Raw genomic sequence first — 21,554 nt, 5'->3', positions numbered from 1 at the left:
TCTAGGATTACTTTTCCACATAGTTTAAGGTGGCTCTGATTTCCTCAAATTTAAAAAACAATCCTTTGATTAACCTCTTCTTGGTTGATCATTTCAGTATCCTGGGTTACACACTGGAACCCCAAGTGAGATGACTGTGCTTTTATCACATTCACCCATGAGTACTGGCTAGTAGGCAGTCACTATCTAAAGCACTTTTGGGTACCTGGGTTCCTCTAACTCTCGCAACAACTGAATATGGGGGCAGAATGAGGCCTGGAGCCAGATCTCTTGCCTCTCCACCAGTGCCCTTTTACCCTGTGACATAGTCTCATGAAGGGGACACACTCGGGGCAACTACAGGCTTTGCTGTAGGAGCTAACATTGCCAGCCTCCCAGCCAGTCAAGAATGTCCTCAGGACTGGAGGCAATCTCTTCATGATGGAGTGAAATGCTGAGGACTCGATCCAGAGAAAATGAATGAACGAGGAAAGGCTAATATGCATTAATGTGATCAAACTGCCTGCTTTATTCACTTAATCGCTAAAGAAAAATCCTAGTGTTTCACTACTCCCTTCTCATGTCCTGCATGGACACTTTTCTTTCATGAGTGTGTTTATATGCGTATAGGTGTGTGTGCATGTTATGGTATGAGTGTAGAGGTCAGGGGACAACTCTAAAATGCTGGATGCTATCTATGCTGGAAAGCACTGAATTGCCCACTGTAAGCAGGTGAATCTTGTGCTGTGTAAATTATATCTCACTAAAACTCTTTAAAGAATCACTCATAGGAACCATTCTGTTTTGTATTTCATAACTCAGCCTTTTAATGTTAATAGAATGCACAAGTTAATTTTTTAAAATTCAAAGCATTACTATGTAGTGTAGGCTGGCCTTGAACTTGTGATCCTCCTGTTTTAAATTCCTATGTACTGAAATTATAGTAATATGCCATTACACCCAGCCCAAGATAACTTTGATGCTACTTTGTCAATGTGCCAGTCATGTACTAATGTTTACATCATTTATTTGAACAGTTTGGTTGCTCAAAGTCTAGCTTCTGGGTACTGTGAAAGCTGGCATCTCTCCTTGCCTCACTACAAGTCAACAACCTGGCTTCTTTTCATTGACCAGGAGGGGTTGAACTCCAAAGCTCATGACTTTGTTTCTTTCTTTTAAAAAGTGAGTTCAGGTTGGAGAGATGGCTCAGTGGCTAAGAGCACTGGCTGTTCTTACAGAGGAACTGGGTTTGATTCCCACCACCCACATGGCAGCTGACTCCAGTTTCAGGGGATCTCACACCCTCTTCTGACCTCTAGGGGCATTGCACGACATGGATGTACTTACATTCATGCAGGCATAACACTAATACACATAAAATAAAAATAATAAAATATACATATTTTAAAAAGCGAGTGCACTTTATGACTAGAAGGGCAGAGAGATTGCCTGTACCCACCAATGGGAAGACCAGATCCAAACTAATGGTAGTTGCTGAATAAAAGCTCCTAGTAGCTCAGCCAAAAAGTTGAGGAATGGTGTGTGTGTGCATGTGCATATGTATGTATATGTATGTGTACATACATGTGTTTACATGTATGTTTGTATGCATATATAGGCACGTTGTGTGTGCATATGTATGTGTATGCATGTATGTGTATATGTGAGTACGTGTGTGTATGTGTGTGTGTGTGTGTGTGTGTGTGTGTGTGTGTGTGTGTAGAAGCCAGGAAGAACTTGACATATTTGATATCATTGACTATCAGTCCTTCCCCCATCTACTTATGTCCAACATCTGTTTCACATAATGAATCTCTCCAGAGAAAGCATTCATGCTAAGGCCTCAGCCTTCCCTCTCCAGGATAGTTAGATGTAGCTTGATGTCTTTAAAACACTTCCAATATTTAACAGGAGTCATGTTGTTTCTGTGCTTGGACTCCAATAACTATGAGTTAAATAAAGAATGTTTTTAATGTATGAACCAGTATAAGAATACAGACCCATTGCTCTTCTGGGGAGCAAAAGTCATTTTGAATTGACAGTAGAGGGATTCTGAGAACAGAGTGCTTCAGACTTCCCACATGATTACTTTTCCATGTATCTTCTCTGGCACCGAGAAAACACTTCCAGTTGCCAGTTGTTCTCTGAGGTTGACAATGAATCCAAGCAGGGCTGTATTTAATATCCATATAGATTTTTTTTTTTTTGGTCGTTTTGAGACAGGGGCTCCCTGTAGCCCCAGCTGTCCTAGAACTCACTATGTAGACCAGGCTGGCCTTGAACTCACAGAGATCCACCTGCCTCTGCCTCCAGAGTGCTGGGATTAAAGGCGTGCGCCACCACGCCCGGCACAGAATTTTGATGAAAGAGACTTGCTTCTCTGCTAATCCTATAAAGCCAAAGAAACTTAGTATTTTAATACTTCCATTTCCTTTTCTATAATAAAAACCAAAGCAAAAATCAAATAGCAGAGACCACCAGGCAATAAAGAAAGAAAATGAATGGAAGTTCAGAAGGATAAGATTTTATTTCAGAGATGAGAAAACAGTGATCAAGAGATGTGATGTGAGCTGCTTACGTCACAGAGATCAGTGTGCATACAGGGGCCTGATGATGTTTGAATGCACTAATCACTAGGTGGAGGAGACTGTCTTTGATGGCATCAGATCAGCAAAGACAGGGACACTGGATAACAAGGGGATAATGAAGAAAGGAACATATATTAGATATTCACAAAAAAGCAGAGCAGTGACAAGAAAGAAGGCCCAGCAGAGCCGGTCATGGTTCATCTCAACTGTCAACTTGATGAGATCTAGAATCCCGTGGGAGACTGATCCTCTTGGCATACCTGAAGGGGATTTTCTTGATCAGGCTAATAGAGTTGGGAAGACGCATCCAGTGTGGGTAACACTGTTTCCTGGGTTCAGAGCCAAGACTATAAAAAGAGAAAGTGAACAGAGTACAAACGTTTGTCATTCTTCACTTCCTGGCGGTGATGCAATGTGACCGACTGTCTGAAACTCCCACGGCTGTGCCTTCGCAGCCGTGATGAACTACACCCTCAAACTGGAAGCAGTCCCTTAAGTTGCTTTCCTCAGTGTCTTTTCACCACAGCAACAGGAAAAGAAACTGAGACAATTCCCCAAGGAACAGAAAGGAAGTAGAGAGCAGGTTAGGAAGGCGACCACAGGGTCTCTTAGATCCGCACCCACACAGACCTTCAGCCATGATTTGGTCACAAAAGATGGGACGGTAGAAAATTCTGAGAAGCGTTAGCGTCAGTGACTCTCAGCCTGTGGAGCACTTTAGAGTCACTGGGGAGAGTATGCCCAGGCCACAACCCAGACTTGTTTTAGCAGCACATTTTCCATGTGGTCTGATGTGTATACTAAGATGAAAAGATGAGAAGCACTACTCTAGATAACCCTGGTATAGGCCAAGTCAAGGAATGGTAGATCTAGGTTATCCCTAAATTCTTGAGGCTGACACGTCCCTTCCTCTCTAATGAACATTGGAGCTGTTGTTAGAAACAAAGCATTGTCTCTTCATGCCCTTTTAATACTTGAACAATGACATATTAGACTTTGAGTTTTGATCATCCTACTATAAGGGACTAAATTCCTGATAAGCAAACAGGGTCACAGAGAAGTAATAAAGATGGCACATTTCCTGCTGCTTCTTGGTGTCTTAAAAAAACTTTATTGAGAATTTCATACATGCATATAAGGTGTTTTGATCAAATCCACACCCACTCCCTCCCCTCCAACACTTCCCATAGCTCCTATCACTTTTTTTTTTAACAACTTTGTGTACTTTCTTTTTTTCTTCTTTTTTTTTTTTTTGGTCTTTTTGAGACATGGTCTCCCTGTAGCTCCAGCTGGCCTATAACTTGCTATGTAGACTAGGCTGGCCTTGAACTCACAGAGATCCACCTGCCTCTGCCTCCCAAGTGCTGGGTTTAAGGTATGCACCACCATGCCCAGCCCTTTCTTTCTTTTTTTTAATGGGGCTTTTTGCTACTCTAACATCTCCTCCTCTGAAGAGGTACCTTAAAATCTTTTAGGGATTAGGTAAGAGCTCCCAGATACTTTTGACATTTTTGGCCTTTGGAACAGAGTATGTTGCTAAGAGGCCCAAGGACATTTTGACTTTTAGTCAAGGAAGGCCTTATTTTTAACTCCAACAGGCCCCTTAACTGACCTATTCAGTCACGTAGCTGTGGACATATCTCAGGTTGGAGATGTGACCTATCCGCCTTCTCTACTTTGTTTAAATTGACTAATTCAAAATTAGGGGAGGGGGACCACTAAAACTCTCAAACTAGCCTTCATTCTGGAGGACGTTGGATTTTGATTTCCAAAAGTCCCTTTTCACATGCGGAGAGCTTCATCTTTCTGTGTGAGTGTGTATATGTGTATATGATTCTTTATGTGTATGGGTGTGATTCTTATTTTTCAATAGAAGTTTGTTTGCCTGTTGCTCTCTGCTGCACTGAGACTTTTCAGCCCTTTAACTCTTTAATTGGTTGAGAAAATGAATCCAAGGCTAGACTGATAACGTGGCTGTAAGGGTACATTGACCACCTTTACTTTTGCTTTAATTAAGCACTGTTTCATAACGCATCACCCTTAAATTTAGTGCTTTATACAAATGACCATTCTGTGGCTTGGCTGGGTGATGGCCGCTGCAGACTTTTTCTGGGTTCACCCACACAGTTGAATTCAACTAGGCTGACAGACACAAGTCAGTCTCACTCTCACATCTGCAGCTGGTGTTGGCCATGGCTGGGTCCTCTAGATGCCTTTCCAGGTAGCCTTTCAACTTCAGGAACTAGATCGGCTTCCCTGAATGAAAGTTGTATGAGCATTCCAAGAGAATAGGGAGCTACAAGTTTCTTAAGTGAAAACTTAGAAATAAAGCATCATCACTTCAGCAGCATTTCCTTGATTTCGACAGAATAGAATCCATCTCACAGACAGGAAATGAATTTGCCTGAGGGCCTCAGTTATTATGATTTGAAATCCGTCTCTGAGTTTGTGCAGAGGTCACAGGTCACATAATAAGGTGGACCTTTACCTAGGGGACAGGGACTTCTTTCCTGGTCACCTTTTTTCTTTAGGATTCCCTAGTGGCTTTTCAAAATCTTTCTTAGACACGTCTGTGACATGTCCTCTCTCCCTTTTTCACACAGGATTGGATTTACATCATCACCCCATGACTCTCCCAACTTTCCCTTCTAATTTTTTTTCACACATTTTCATTCCCCCAGTAAGATCTGGCATGTTTGCTTTCATCTTGGCATCTGATTCAAGGAGGACTTGGGTTAAGTCAGTGTGATAGTTAAGTGCCCTTGCCAATTTGACTGAATTTAGAATGACCTAGGAGACTGGGCACTCTTCTGGACCTGTCTGTGATGGTGTTTCCAGAGAGGATAAGCTGAGAAGGAAGGACACATCCTGAATGTGAGCAGCATCATTCCATGGGCTGGAAAAAGAATCAAGGGAAAAAAGAGAAAGCCAGTTGAGTGTGGATAGTCCCCTTTACTCTGCTTCCTGACCCACCATGATGCAAGCTGAACTGCTTCATCTTGGCTTCCTGCCATGATGGATTGAACCCTCTGAATCTATGAACAAAATAAATGCTTCCTCCGCTCAAGTTGTTTCTGTCAAGTGTTTTGGTCAAAGCAATACTCAGAGTAACTAATGCACCCAACAACTTAGAGGCCTCAAGCAGTGAGAGGGGGAGTGAAGCCTATCTCATTGGAAGAGCAGCACTCACAGAGCAGAAGAGCACGTGAAGAAGGCTCCTGGTATCTTTGGAAACAAGCAACACGGTTTCTCCCTCAGAAATGGCTCTTCTCACTCTCAGACCTTGCGTTGTGGGTGGGGTTGGCTCTGTTACCGATACCATGATGGACATGCTACTCACTGCTTGCCAACTGGGCATCACATTGGTTTGCAGATGTAGTCTGACCAAAGCTAATGAAGCACCGAGACTTTCCCTGGCACTTTGTGGGGAGGGATTGCCTTTCCGTTGGACTTAGAGTGAGCGAGGCTGTAGTTCTGGAACTCTCGATGTGGGTCAGTGTTTCAGTTTCTCTTAACTCTGTTCCCACCTGTATTATTTTCCTATTGCTGTGTAATAAATTCATTAGTAGTTTAAGACAACATATTTATTAGCTCACAGGTTTGGCAGTCAGGGAATTGACATATGAGTCTTTTACTCTCAGTCTAGTGGATCTAAAAATCAAGGGTGTCAGGAGGACCGAATTTGGAGCCTCCCCCAGGAAAGAATCTGCTCCCAAGTTCATTTAGGTGGTTTCCAAATTCATTTATTGAAGTTATGTGCCTGAAGATTTTGGCTTTCTGCTGGCCATTGGCTACAGCGTATTCTCAGTATCTAGAAGCTGCCCATAGTTCCTTGCTATTGACCCTACAATATGCCAATTACTTCTTCAAAGTCAGCAAAGGAGTCACCTAATTGTAGGTCAAACATTGCACAACCTTTACCATATTCTGTTAGTACAAGTCACAAGTTTCACCAGTGTTCAAGACAGGGGGATTCTACAAGCCGTTACTATCCCAGACCATCTTAGGGTGCAGCCACACTACCCAGGGTCCAAGACATACTAAGGAAAGGTATAGCAGGGGCCGTTGCGGTGTAGATTCTCAGGTTCAGCTTTTCTCTTAACAGATTACACACCGTTTGTCTTCTTGAGTCGCACCTGAATTCTCTCTGACAAGTGAGTAGTCACTTAAATAAAATGGCACAACTGGATTTGTCCTTGTCTTAAGGTATGTTTTTGGAATCAGCCCCCAGAAATCCACTAACCAGACATCTGCGTCTGCCTGCTTTCCATCTCCCGAAGTAGCCCACTCTGTTATACATGCAGAGAGGGCAGGTGTTTGGAGGACTGAATTGTTTTAAATGACAACATAAGCCAAACAGTGACTGTGGGGGTGGAAGCAGGAGATTCGGTAACAGGAGGATAAGTACACCATTCTAAGTATTTTAATTTGTTAACTCAGTTAATACTGAGAATGCTCTTACAAGATGAGAGCTATTATTCCCTTCACTTGAGGATGAGAAGTAACAGACGGTTATTAACTTGCTTCAGGTCACACAGCCTGGAATGCAATCAAGGGAGTTAGACTCCAAAGTCCTTTGGTGTCCTTACACACTAAGTCACAGACCTCCTAAAATTCTCCAGAAGGAGTTCTTTTGCAGCAGTCTTTAAAGTAGTGCACTAATGACCCACAAGCCTGCTTAGACTATGGCAAAAATACATTAGAGAAAACACTTTCCCCCAATGGTCGTTCTGTTTCACAGACTGCTACACAAGGAGAGCATGAGACTCAGAAAGACTGGAGTCAAAGCATGGCAGCCCTTTTATGTTCTGTGTCAATTGAAGGTAGAGTCTGCTGCAGCCCTGGGTCAACATGGGCAGGTTTGTACAAGAGCCACCTTTGCTCCTGCCTCTGCAACAACTTCCTGCTGATGTAGCTGGGCAGATGGGACCCAAGGCAACCCATCTGGTCCTTTCACTGCCATGTCTGAGTGCAGCACTTCCCTGCCTACAGGCTGAGGACATGGGAACAAATCCCCAGCTGTGGTTGCCAGGGCACTGCCATTCAGTGGGAGCTGGCACAAGCAAGCCCTCTCCTGGGAGAGGTGGAAGAGTGAGCAGAGCTGCTTCCTTCCCTGGATGTCAGGGTGATTGATGGTTTTCAAAGGCAAAGATGCCCCTTTATGAATTCTGCTGTCCTGTGAGGGAATAAAAAGATCTTTGCCCAGCAATAAAGACAGATTGGATGCATAGCCATTTCAAGGTGGAATAAAAGTTTCTTCTGTACTTCCCAGGTAAATAGTTGAATAATAACGCACACATGCACCTCACCTACTCTATTCTCTCTGGCAGAAGTTTGGAGAAGAGAATTCAAGAAGAGGACAGCTTTCACAGGGAGAGTCGATTACCCCCTTTCCCCCTCCCAGTTCAGGCTACAATAGCAAGGAAAGAAGCTTCTAGGGACTTCCCCTAGTCTGCATTACTGCCTCACTCTGAAACCCCAGGAGAAGAGATGCTTAGTAAAAGTGAGTGCTTCCTATAGCACATATTCATTCTCTAAACTGTGCTGTTTCTCATGTGTCTGCCAGCTGCATGTGACAGCCGTGCACCTCGGATGTGGCAGCTGCGCACCTCGGATGTGGCCTCTCCAAATGCAGGTTAGCTTTGCAGCATATCCAAGATTTCAGAGATTTTGTAAGGGAAAAGAAGTGATAATGGACAACACATTGAGCCCCTCAAAATTCATAATAAAAATGGGATGGGCTCAGGAAGTCGACTTTTGGGAGGTTGTTGGAGATTCTTACAGGAAGATTAAAAAAAAAACCTACATATTGCACCTTCTGACATGAAGACAGGAAGATGTCTGGCTCTGCAGACTGGAAAAGGGCTTCTCAGCAGACACTGGATCTGTCAGCAGCTTGACCTTGGACTTCCTAGCCTCCACAGTTGTAAGAAATAAATGTTTGCTCCTCAAGCCACCCAGTCTATGGTATTGTTGTTAGAACATCTGAGCTAACACAGCTAATTAGAAAATACAAAGGCTTATATTTGTTACTTGTTTCTTTTTCTATTAGACGGTGATATTTTTAAATATTGAGATTTTCTATAAAATTAAATCAACATTTCCAGCTAAAAAAATTTACTTTGAACTTAGACACAGTGATGTACTTGGAAGGTGTGAGCAGGAAGATCAAGAGTTCAAGGCCAACCTTGGTGTCAGAGTTAAAAATCAAGGTGTGAAACCGGGGGTGGTGGTGCAAGCCTTTAGTCCTAGCACTCAGGAGGCAGAGGCAGGCAGATCTCTGTGAGTTCCAGGCTAGCCTGGTCTACACTGAGAGTTCCAGGCCAGCTGGGGGGTACAGGGAGACCCTGTCTCAAAAAGAAAAAAGGAAAAAAAAACAGGTGTGGAAAGGACTGCAATACTTTTTTGACAGCTTATAGGAAATCTTAGGTGCTGGTCTTTCTCAGCTTCTAGAGACTTCCTTGTCTCATCCATTTATATAGCCAGCAAAGGCCAGCCAAGTCCTCCAACAGTCTAATGCCAACTCTGCCTCACATTTCCACTTTAAGGGTCCTTATGATTGAATTGGGTTTTCCTGGATGATCTAGAAAAAGCTCCCTATCATAAGGTCACTGATTGGCATCCTTCATGAGTGAGTGAGTGAGTGGCTGTAATGAGAGGATCCAGTGACCAATCCTTCCCACGAGAACATGTTATGGCCCAATATTGTGATGGTCACTTGGTAACAGACAAGTCATGCTCAGAGGACAGCAATCATAAACCCCACCCCTTCCTCTTGCTCATTCTTTCCATCCCTTCTTCCATGATGTTCCCTGAGCCTTGGAGGAGGTGATATAGTGATAGCTGATAATTTTCTTCCAATTGTGCCTGAGTATTGGGCCACTGTGTCATAGAAACACTTTATTCCCAGTACCTTGACTGCACAAAGGAGGTTCCTTCCACAATTGAGGCTGATAGCAGTAGCAATCTATGAGCATAAACACATGTTTGAAGGCAATTTGACAGGCACATCATATCCATTTAACAACAGCACTAGCGTCCCTGTTAGGGCCTATGATCTCTGCAGCCGTAGGTTTTTGCCTCGTACTACCAAACGTGGGTTCCTGCCTGTGGAGCAGTCAGCTGGAAAAGCAGTAGGTTGTACCAACAGCACTCATTCTACTACCGCATCAGTGAGTGCATGCTGCCTGGCATGCTGCAGTCTGACATTCAACAACAAAAATTTTGATCTTGTCTCGTTACTAGACTTATGGGTCTATCTTCCCAGAGACAGATATGCCTCACTTCACAATCACACCTCATTCATGTCATTTTCTGACAGCACCTCATTTGTGAGCAACTATCTTCAAGAATAAAGCATACCAAGAGTAAAATTAGAACCTGAATATCTCATGAACACCTTGAGAACTCACTGAGAATTGCAGGTACGCTGGACCAGATTTTGATGTGTTGGTTTATCAAGCCCAATGTCAAATTGCTACTGTTTTTATGATGCTCTCTTTTTCTTTTATTTTAAAAACATATTTTTTAAAATCAATGTTTTATTACTTAGATATGTTCATTTTCCCTATCAGTGATCACAAACTTAGGACCTGCTCAACGATTTTAAAATGCTGTGAATGGGGGGGCTGGAGATATGGCTCAGTGGTTAAGGGCAGTGGCTTCTCTTGCAGAGGACCTGGGTTCAGTTTCCAGTACCTATATGGCAGCTAACAACCATCCTTAACTACAGTTCCAGGAGATCCTGACCTCCATGGGCACTGTACAACACAGGTACACTTACACACATGCAGACAATACATTCATACACATAAAATAGAGGGGAAAAAAAGACTGTGAATGGGCTGCCACACGATTAGAGTTATTATTGGAGGACTCTTTGGTTTATACATGGTGGTAGATATCACAAAAATTATATACAGAGCATTTTTACGCATCATCTTTCATTGGTGTTTGTATATTTAATATACACCCCCCAAACAATTCTTCTTTACATACAGTGTTAGTCCAAAGAAGGCAAAAGCCTGGGCACTCCAGATCTAAAGAGACATTCTGTGCCCCCTCCCTTTGACTATCAGACTATTGAAATAATGGATTCAAAAGAATTAAAATTTTCAAGAATCCCATGCTGGGAGGAGAGAAAGGTTGAAGCCCCAGTGACAGCCAGAGGGGGAACTTGCCTTCTAGGAAAATGTTTTACACAGTTCCCACAACCTATCACCCTACCACTTTGTAGGACGGACCAGAGCTAAAGCTCCAGAGCTAAAGCTGAAGAAATGATGGGTCAATGATGGGCAGGGCTACTCCTTGACCAGGATGTCTAGTGATGCATACTTCTTACCCTTTGTTTAAAACTAAACCCATGACCTGTACCATGAAGACTGACTCAGGGATCAGTTAACCCCTTTATTTGTTCCTCTTCCCAGTTTGGCCACATTAAATCAATCTCTTTTCTCTGTTTTTCAGTATTTAGTCCTTGTCTCCTTAATTGGCATACTGAGGATGAGAGGAGAAACCTAGCTTGTTGGGACTACTAGAGCCCAGGCTTTGACCTTAAAAACTCTAGTAACAGTGGAAAGAGTTTTATTTTGAAGGCCTTGGGATCTTCCCTGGTCAACTCACAGGGTAATAGCCATCCCTGGCAACTGGGATTTTCATTCAATAACCTTATTGCTTCTGGGAGGATCTTTTCCACCCATGCAGGATGCCTTCATTCAAAATCTTCCACTACCATTTTAATGTTTACAGGAATAGGCTGGTGTGGGATTTTCTTAATTTCTTTGCTGGGGGTCATCTGTACTTTCCAAGAATTCGCAGCTGTGCTTGGCCCCTGTACTCTGTGCAGTGTGATTTCTGATCCTTGCTCCATTAGGCATGTTTGTACATATTTTAGATGCTTTTCTGAATCTGTAAGACACTCAGTGGTTAGCATTATATAATAAAACCTTGGGCAGAATCTCTGAAGTAAGAATCGGCCTTGGGATCCAGTGGCTCAAGGGCTGGGGGAAAAATGTTAGCAAGGTCCAAGAGAGCATGAAAAGCTCGATCTCATCAGTTCTATGGTTTCCTCAAAAGAGCGATGTTGGGTCCAGGGGTGTGGATGAGAGGCACTACCTCATTTAACTCTCTATAGTCCGCAGGGAGTCTCTATGAGCCACCCACTTCCTGTGGTGTTGGGGGCGGTTAGGGGCTCTGGCCTCAGTGAGTCTCCCTACCTCCCAGATGATAGCTTGTGCTACTCTGCCAGGCATGGACAAGAGGGAGCAGAGCTGTGCTCTCTCTCACCTGCAAACCTGACTCTGGGTTCCAGGGGCTGACGGGCTCTGAGATGGTGCTGTGGTCAGCTTTTCTGTAGAGAGACAGGCAAAAACAAGGCTTCTTTCACTTCCTGGTTTGGCCAAACCAAATAAACGCACTCTCCTTTATCGATCTGTTCCCTATTTTCTTTAAAGTTGCTAAGATGTGGTGAGTTTATGACTAAATTCCCTGGTAACTTTGTCGCCCATTGCCGGGGCAGCACGACTTCCGCCAGCTTCCTACAAGCCTGTTCCACATGTGCTGCTTTCAGTTTTTGCAGTGTATTCTCTGGTCCCTCAGATATTTTTGAGACGCCTCAGTACTCTTTTGGTGAACCACATTCATCAAGGAGGGGTGCCACCCTGTAAGGCATGGAGGAAAATGGCTTCTCTGGGATTTCCCCTCCAAACTTTCCAACTTGACCTCCCCTCTGGGCAGACAGCTCAGTTTCAGGTGATGACTTGTCATCCATATCTGAGACACTGTACCTGCTGCTACAGCAGGGGTCATACCTGCTGTACCACACCATTCCATACCATAAGACCCCCCAATATGCAGCTTAAATCTAAGTTGCGTGTCTCATTACCCACAGCAGAGAAAGGCAACTGTTTCTCCCAAACTCATCTTTGCTTCTGTCACAGCCCTGTCGTAGGCCAAGCATGGCCTCATTTTTCTTGGGGAGACATGAATGACTAGCTATCTGTACACTCCAGACAAGGTACCAATCACAGATCAAAGAAACAATTCTATCTCCATGGAGTCCAGCATGGGGAACCAATGAGCACATTGGGCTTACTTTCAAGAACATGGGTAGTTATTTACAAGAGTGTATATGCCCCCTAAACAGCTGCATTCCAGAACCCCTCAGTTAACCTTTCACCTCCTTTATACTCCAGCACCACCTGAGACCACCTGCAACTGGGTAGGATTACATGCAGCTTGAGGGGCACAGGCAGAGTAAGAGTCTGTTACTCTAAGGTAAAGGTCCACTACCTCGTCCCTGACTTCTTCAGAAGGGGATGTTAGTTAGCAGGTCTGATCTTTTGAGGGTCTCTTGCAGGACCTAATCACTTCCTCTAATTTTAAGATGGTAATGGTCACATCATGTCTGGAGGACAGTTTTCAACTTGAGTGTCTTTGAGTACCTAACACTGTTTTGGGACATTCCAGTTCCCCAAAATATTTGTTTTTCTCTTTATTCTCCTTTTGATTTTTTTATTTATTTTTATTTTATGTGTATGAGTGTTAGGCCTGTTTGTATGTAAGTGCACCCATGTCTTGCAGTGCCTGTGAAGCTCAAAATAGGGCTTCGGATCCCCTGGAACTGGAGTTATGAATGGTTGTTAGCTGCCATGTGGGTGTTAGGATTTGAACCCAGGTCTTGTGCAAGAACAGCCAGTGCTCTTAACTGCTGAGCCATCTCTCAAGCCTCACCTTTTGATATTCTTGACTACGTGTGTATTATATCTTTGAGCAATTCTGAAGCATTTTGGATTTTGTTTTCTTTTTTCATTTTGCTTTTTGGATATTGAAGTTCCTCTTGCTATATTCTCAAGCTCAGAGATTCCCCCTTGCTCCTACCCATAATGTGTCCATTAAGGTTTGTTCACTGGTGCGGTGTTTTTCATTTCTAGCATGTCATTCTGACTGTTATTAGATTGTCCATCTCCATGCTTACCTTATTCATCCGGTTTTGCATGTTGACTCCTTTTCCTGTTAGAGCCCTTAGCATGTTAGCCACCATTTTAAGTTCCTGCTCCAATAATTCTGACTTCTTTGCCATATGAGTTCTGACTGCACCCACCCCACCCTACCTTTTAGTATGCTGCATAATCATGTTTTTCAAGTTAGGATGTATTGGGGGAAGAACCTCAGTAGTATGATTTAATGATGTGGTAAAGGGGTGTGTGCGTGTGTCTGAGTATCAGGGGAGTTGTCTGTTGCCCTCTTTTTAGGTCTCAATCTCTTAGTGGGTCTGTGCCTCTGCTCAGTTTTCTCCCCTGCCTGAGGTGGGACAGGATAGTAGGGAGTACTCGAGTTTGGTACTCCCTTCTTGCGTTAGTTAGACTCCAGTATGCTCAAGGCAAATTTGAGATCCTGTGAAATACAAATTGTTCTCATGTAAATGAAAATGGTTTCTTTTTCTGATTTAGGAGTTAAACTCACAAAAATGGGGGTCCTCTCCCTTGAGCTTTTGACTTACACTGTTATGTTGGGTCCACCAGCAATTTATCGCTTAGGTTTTCCAGCCGTGGTGTCGGCTTCCATCGCTTTGGCTCTGGTCTTGCCTCTCTGGACTCATGCTCGTCTCTCCAATGTGGGGAGAACAGGGGTGACACAGCAGTGGCCTCCTTCTCACAGATCTAAAAGACTTGTTTATTTTTCAGCCAGACTTTTACTAGTTTTATGGGAAGGTGTAGACTTAACCCGAGGTCTCCCTTCACTTTGAACGTATCTGTTTCTGTTCAGTGTGCTTCTTGTAGACAGCATGAGCTACGTGTTGCTTTTTGTCCCGTTTGATGAACTCAACGAGTTAACATGAAGTGGCAGCTGACACGTAAGATGCTTTATTAGAGATTTTCATTAACTGCTTAGAGTTAAAACCACTAAATTAGTTTCTCAATGTTGAATTCCACAAGGTGATTTACCCTATAATCTACACCCCACTAAGTTTACCCGAGTTTCACCACACATTCAGAAACAGGGGCATTGATTCCTTTATATGGATGTCTTGAATAACTTTTCACCCAAACATATCAAGCCAAACAAATGTATTAAGAAGAAAAGAAAAGCTTTTCTTTTTCTGGAAGTATCTTCTTACTTCCTCTTTGTAGATTTACACCTAACAAAAGGGGTTGGGCTACAAAGTAATCAGCTTTATGAAATAATTTGGAATCCTGGCAGTGGTTTCTTAAAAAAACAAAACAAAACAGTATTTAGTTTTGAATTCAACTTTGGACCACTTCAAAATGGATGGACATGTGGCCACCACTCAAAATCACTCCTTCACAGTCAAGTCCAAGGACTTAGCAAAGAATTTAGATAGTTAAACATAATTTCAGCACAATCCAATTTATTATAGAATATTTATTCTGACATCAGTACCAACAAGATAATGGGATGATAGTTTTGTGCATGGAGCAGAGCCTCTCTTTCTAGTTACGTTTCATCAAGATCTGGGCGTTTCCTTAATTTGCTGTTCCTAAGGACATACTAAAAATTTGGGGAACATTTTATTTTTAAGAAGACAGATACGTCTCAGAGTATGGCCTAAATAATGCTATCTTACTTTTGTAACCCTTTTAAGGACATGTGCCCTGCTCTGATTTTCTCCCAACGATCAAATTTCCTTATGTGCCAGCTCTGTAATCAAACATCATTTCCGCTTTCCTCCCTGCATCTACCTCTGTCAGCAACAGCCTCTGCCCAGAGGGGCAAGAAGGTGCCTTGGTGTTTCCCAAGAGGCAGTTTCTTTGATATCATTGGAATCAATTTCAAGCCGGTGTGAGCTGACCCATGAGAAAGTGGCCCGTGGTAGGTGCATAGAGGAGAGGAATGCAGATTGGCCTTCTACTGGGAAGGAAAACAAAGCTCAAATATCTAGATCACTTTTCTTCAGTGATTAAAATTAAACTTGTCTTAAAAACTAAAACTTGTCTTTAAAAATTGCTAGCTTCTAGGAATGACAATCGTTTTCCATGATTATTAGCTTAACGTGACACATGCATATGCATGTGAACGTTTATAGGGAGACTTGCTTATCTCCATAGTTACTAGAAGCATTTTGGCTAACAGAAAGTAAATCCTCATTTTGACAATTCATACTAGGGGCCCAGGTGTTAAATTTTGGACTTAGCCATGAGCTATAGTTGGGAATCTGTTCAAGGCAAAGTATTTTTCAGCCTTCATCATGACCATTTCATCATTCTCTTGACCCTGATGCTTCCTTGTGGCCATTTAAGACAATTTCTGGTTTCCAGCTCATGGCCAGAAAATGCTAGGATACAGACAACCCCTGGAAGGATTGTCTGCAATGACCTGCAATTTGGACTATGGCATTTGGAAAGACTGGCTTCCTCAGCAGTTTTGAAAATAATAACCCCAAAGCACAGCCCCCAAATTGGGCAGTTGTCAGGATTTGTAGTTCTTACAAGCATTTGTAAGGTGAGCATCTGGTATTCTGGAAATTCTCTATTCTTAGAGCAAAGTGAGTAATCCATGGACTTCTCAGGAATGGAAATGGTAGCAGCCCACTGAGTGTGCACCCAGCACCTACAGGCTTGGCCTTTGGGAAGAGTGTGTTCAGCTCATTCTCCAAACCCTTCCTTCCTGTCTGCTGGAGCTAATACCCTCTCATGCCTCAGCTATAAGAGCCACAGCCTATGTACCTTTAAAAAGGCCTTGGTGTGTGTGTGTGTGTGTGTGTGTGTGTGAGTGAGATGAGCTCTGTGCTAGCATACTTGCTTAGCATTGGCAAGGCCCTGGGTTTGAGCCCCAGCACTGCAACAAAATAAAAATTGGGAGTTAAAAAGTTATTTTAAAATTTGCTGAAATTAGGTGTTCTTTCTTAATTAGGAAACAACTTTGAAAAGATGTTACTTGAAAAGATTTGGAAGAAAAACTTCTTTTAAATAAAAGTGTGGGGGACTAGAGAGCTAGCTCAGTGGTTAAGAGCGCTGGCTGTTGTTCCAGAGGACCTGGGTTCAGTTCCTAGAGCCCACATAGAGTCTGTAACTCCAGTTCCAGGGGATCTGATGCCCTCTTCTGTCCTCCATGGGCACTGCATGATACAGGTACTTACATACATGCAGGCAAAAATACTCATGCACATAAAATAAAAATAAATTTAAAAAAGAGAAAATATGGGGCAAGAAGGATGGCCCAATGGTTAAAAGCATTTACTGCTCTTCCAGAGGACCAGGGTTCAGTTCCCAGCACCCACATGGCAGCTAATATCTGTCCTTAACTCCAGTTTCAAGGGATCTGGCACCCTTTTCTGGCCTCTATTTGCAGTGCACACATGTGGTATATTTATATACGTGTCAACAAAACACATAAAATAATTAACATCTTAAAAAAAAGTGTAAGGAGGCCGGGCATGGTGGCACATGGCTTTAATCCCAGCACTCGGGAGGCAGAGGCCTCCTTGAACTCTGTGAGTTCAAGGCCAGCCAGGTCTATATAGTGAGTTCCAGGACAGCTGGGGCTACAGGGAGACCCTGTCTCAAAAAGACCAAAAAAAAAAAAAAAAGTGTAAGGAGCGGATTTTTTATCACTTTCCCATGTTAATCATGTCAAAATAAAGACTCCCTGCGAGTTCAAATATTTCTAAAAACCACAGGGATAAGCAAATCTCCCTATGTAAATTCATGTTGTTAAGATCAAGTCATGGTTAGAGTCTATGTTTTGAAAGACTTGGGAGTGATGTGCTGTCCCTATGAACATAGGCTTTTTCTCTTCACAATGTAATGACTGAACTGCTTAGTTATTTTTAATTATTTTATGTGTATGAGTGTATTGCTTGCATGTATGTAAGTGTCCCTGTGTCATGAAATGCCTGTGGAGGTCAGAAAAGGGTGCTGGATCCCCTGGAACTGGAGTTACAGATGGTTGTTAGCAACCATGTGGGTGCTAGGAATTGAACCTGGGTCCTCTGCAAGAGAAGCTGGTGTTCTTAACTGCTGAGCCAACTCTCCAGTCCCATGAACTGCTTAGGTATGCACACATGCACACACACGTGTACACACATACACACACACATGCAGAAACTGAGTTTGCATTCTTCTTCCTCAGCTTCAAGTTACCTGGTTACACATTCTTGTCACTCCTTTAGAGAGTCTGAATAGGTTCCATTTCTGGCACAGCTGCCTATCCTGAACACGGTGCCCATCTGCTTTTGGTGATTAGTTCCCTGTCACAGGGGAGGGTTGCATATGCTCTAGATACAAGAAGCCAGTAGACCTAACTCGTTGACATTTTCTAGGTGCACAGAAAAGCTTTGAATGAAGAGTTTGAGGGTGGCATGAAGGTGCAGCTCAGGAGTCAAATGTTAGCATCTATCACACTGCTAGGTTAAAACGGTATGGCTGAATATTGACACCATGAAAATCAGCACAACTCTGCAGCCCTGTCCTGTATTGGTAAATGCTTAGTGGAATATTCTAGGAATGGGCCTTCTATAACTCACACACAAAAAGTAGTCTGCTTTGTTAAGGTGGCTCTGGTCCCAGAATATAACCATTGTTTCCGTTCAAACACAGAACTCACACCTCAGGTGTGCCCTTGGCTGGCTCTCAAGTGGACAGGTGATTCTCGGTGTTCTAGGTGGAACACCATCTTGCTAGAAGCTGCTAACTTCTTGGCTACAGGTACAGCACATGGCGTAGAGATCCCATTTGCAGATATTGAGGATTTGCCAAGTTTCACTTGCCCACCTGTCTTATGCTGGTCCTTAAATTTTCAAGATCTACCATCCATGTATCCAGGCTAACTGGAAACAGACTGCAAGTCACAAAGGCTCTTTCAACAGTTCATCTCTGTTGGACAGATTCAGTCTTCTAAGTTACACAAATACCTCCTCCAGGGCTGTGGAGGACACCCAGCCAGGGACAGGCCATTCCCCTCTGTCAACATAGTCAGTGCAATTATCTTCTTAAAGAGGGTAATTTGTTTTATCCTCGGGCTTATGGGACAGAAAAATATTCTGCCTTTAAATTACATTTCTTGAGGAAATCAGGAAGAGAGGAAATGAACACAGATCAAGTTTCAATAGTCTAGAGGAATGACAATTCAACAGAAAACATCTTTTCGGTTTTTCCCAGGCATCGCAAATTTTAAAGAGACCCACATTTTATAACGAGGGCCTTGTTTACAGGGATGTTTTGGAGGAATATTAAAATGCAGTGTTCAGTTCCTTCTAGTAGTTGGAGCCATGTTTTATTACCCATGGCAATGAAACAAAGGCAGGATGACAATGCAGAGGTAACTAGGAAGAAACCCTTTACTACCCAGAAACTGGTTGGCAAGGCGACAACTCAGAATTAGACAGAAAAGCCAGAGACTGGCCAATTTACCACCAGAAAGTGCTCTGCACACCTTACTGAACATCGCTTGTTGTCCTTCCTGACCATTTTGCTGTGGCTTTGCTGGTCTCTCAAGAGGCAGTCCAGAGGTAGGACCTCCTAACAGTAACATGGAAGGCAGGACGAAGGAGGAACAGACTGGAAAGGCTGGCTAATAATTATAGTACTGCTTGCAGAAAGACAGAGGAAAATGTTGTGAGGTGGGCCAACTCTGAGTCAAGGTCAAGTTAAAGTACTTGGCTGGAATAATCTCAGTGAGGTCCTAGTTCTCCTCCAGGTGGGTCTTTAAGAAAGATGATATGGATAGACCTGGTCCTCATGGCTCAAGTGCAAGACAGAGCTACAGAGAGGGAACAATGGTATGACTTTGTGGCCAAATTCTTCAGTAGAGAGGACACGGGACCTGACCAGATCAGGACTGTCCTAAATGGCAGTCTTTAGTCACCATGAAAGCAAGGAGAGCCTCAAAGCAAAGGCTCTTAAACAAAAACCATACATGCTTCTCTGGAGTCTGCATGTAATTAAAAAGATTTTCTAAGCAAGGCTGGGACTGGCCATAGGAGAGATTTGATCGCAGCGGGAGAAGGTTTTGTTTCTGTTGTGCTTGGAAGTCCACACCCAAGTACCTAATTTCTAGGAACACTTTCCACCATCACCTGCATGCCATAAAATTCCTAGAGGAAGAAAAAGCTAGTTTTTAGTAGACCTCAGAGCCTCAGATGTTTGTGGCTACAGAGGTCACAGATGTAAGATACCCATGCAGGTTCTGCTTCCTACCAGTATTCGGATGGGAAGAGCTCTCCTGTTAAGACTCTGCTTCTGCTCCTCTGTGCTGTCAAACCACCCAGGGGGAAGGGCCGAGGGTTGTTTTCATTCCTCAGCAGACGGCTAGTGGTGCAGGTGGGCAGCATCTCAGAAGCACATTTCAGCAGTGGCTCATATTCTTAAGCAACTGATTACAACTGAATTAGGGCACATTTTTTGAATTACAAATCTGGTAAGTACTACAATACATTTGAATGGGAAAGGTGTTATGTGTTTCAGAAACCATTACACCTGCCTACTTTGGAAGAATGCATGAACACTACGAAGTGTGTCAGGGCCAGTGTAAGATGTTCCAATTCTTGTAATAAACAGCATTCTGAGAGGGGCTTAGACAACTTCAAGGGAAGTAAAACTCAAGAATGAAGAATACTGTAGTACAAAATTATGGCCAAAAATACTGTATTTTTAACCAGCAAGTTCATTGGGGCATTATTATACAACATTAGGTGTTTTTTGCAAAACTAGTTCCCATCCCCAAACAATAGACAATACATGCATTTGAATGACATTTTAAGAACAGTAAATATGATTTTTTTTAAATACTGCAAGTTAAAAATGTTTTCTGACAAAACTCCCTAAATACACAGATCTAGTCAGGGCTTCCAACATGATGATGGGTGGGAGTTCAGCAAGAGGTTGCATTTAGAGTCCTTTGAGGAAAAGAAATCTGCCAGAAACATGTGTTTCAATCGAAGTAACCTGAATGAAGTTACACAGCAATTTTCCACCTTTCTTTCCTAAACCTAAAAACACTTTACTGAAGAATACCTTCCTCACTGATATTTTTTTCCTGTCTACCAAAAGATTCTGTGAAAGTCAGAATTCCTTTATCCAAGTAAGATCCAATTTTACCCAATAGCTATTTTTAACATGTAAATGTTATTAATCATTGGGTTCCAATCCTATGGGGATATGGAGGATCTATGGTAGATACAGAAGGTATAGAGGAAATTAATAACTGAGCATCTCTGAACAGATAATTCTAGAGGCAAGAATGCTGTTGAAGTGTGGCAGTACTTGGGAGACAGCAGGAAATGGTGTTACTATGAGAAAAAACATGTAGCAAGTTCAGAGGCTCTGCATTACGTTCTCTGCCAGATGGCAGGTGTCTGGCTCCAAGACCTCTTCCTAATCACATACAACTAAGCCATTTATTTACAAACTGCATGGAACCAAAATGGAGTCCCAAGTCACAGGCACCAGGGCAGATCTAGTACTGCTGCAGATGTTGGAAGTATGTAAGTCTAGCTTCAGTTTTCATGTATGTTTCTAACCAAAGGCAGATCTTTGGAAGAAAATGTTGATGTCCACCAAGCACACCTTATTTGTATCAATCAAGATGTTGTGAATTACCAGTTCAGTGGTTTGAGACCCTTACTGAATTTTAAGAAGAGCAGCAATATACATTACAATATTTGGGTACACTTTATTTTTATATGGGTTAACATTCTGTGATATTTCATTTCATTCATTCTTAAGAAACCGAGAACAAAGGGCCACCGAGGATGATCTGAAGGGAATTCGAGGGAACTGCCAACTAAGATCTGAGTCTTGCAGGATCTCATTATGAAGCCCTTTCTTCCCAATATTATATTTTTTTGCAAATAATCAAGTTATTTTGACCCCAATCCAGCATAAATAGCTTTTCACCAATTCCTAAGACAATTAAAATTTACAATCATGTGGCAGTATACATTTTTAATTACAATTCATATAACTTGACAATTGAGATAGTCTGAAGTACAAAGAGTAAGTTGCCCTTTAGCTGAATTACCTTTTAAAA

Source organism: Nannospalax galili, unplaced genomic scaffold, assembly GCF_000622305.1.
Source record: "Nannospalax galili isolate Female #2095 unplaced genomic scaffold, S.galili_v1.0 scaffold1296, whole genome shotgun sequence".
Classification (NCBI taxonomy): Eukaryota; Metazoa; Chordata; class Mammalia; order Rodentia; family Spalacidae; genus Nannospalax; species Nannospalax galili.
Note: the sequence above shows the minus strand (reverse complement) of the source record.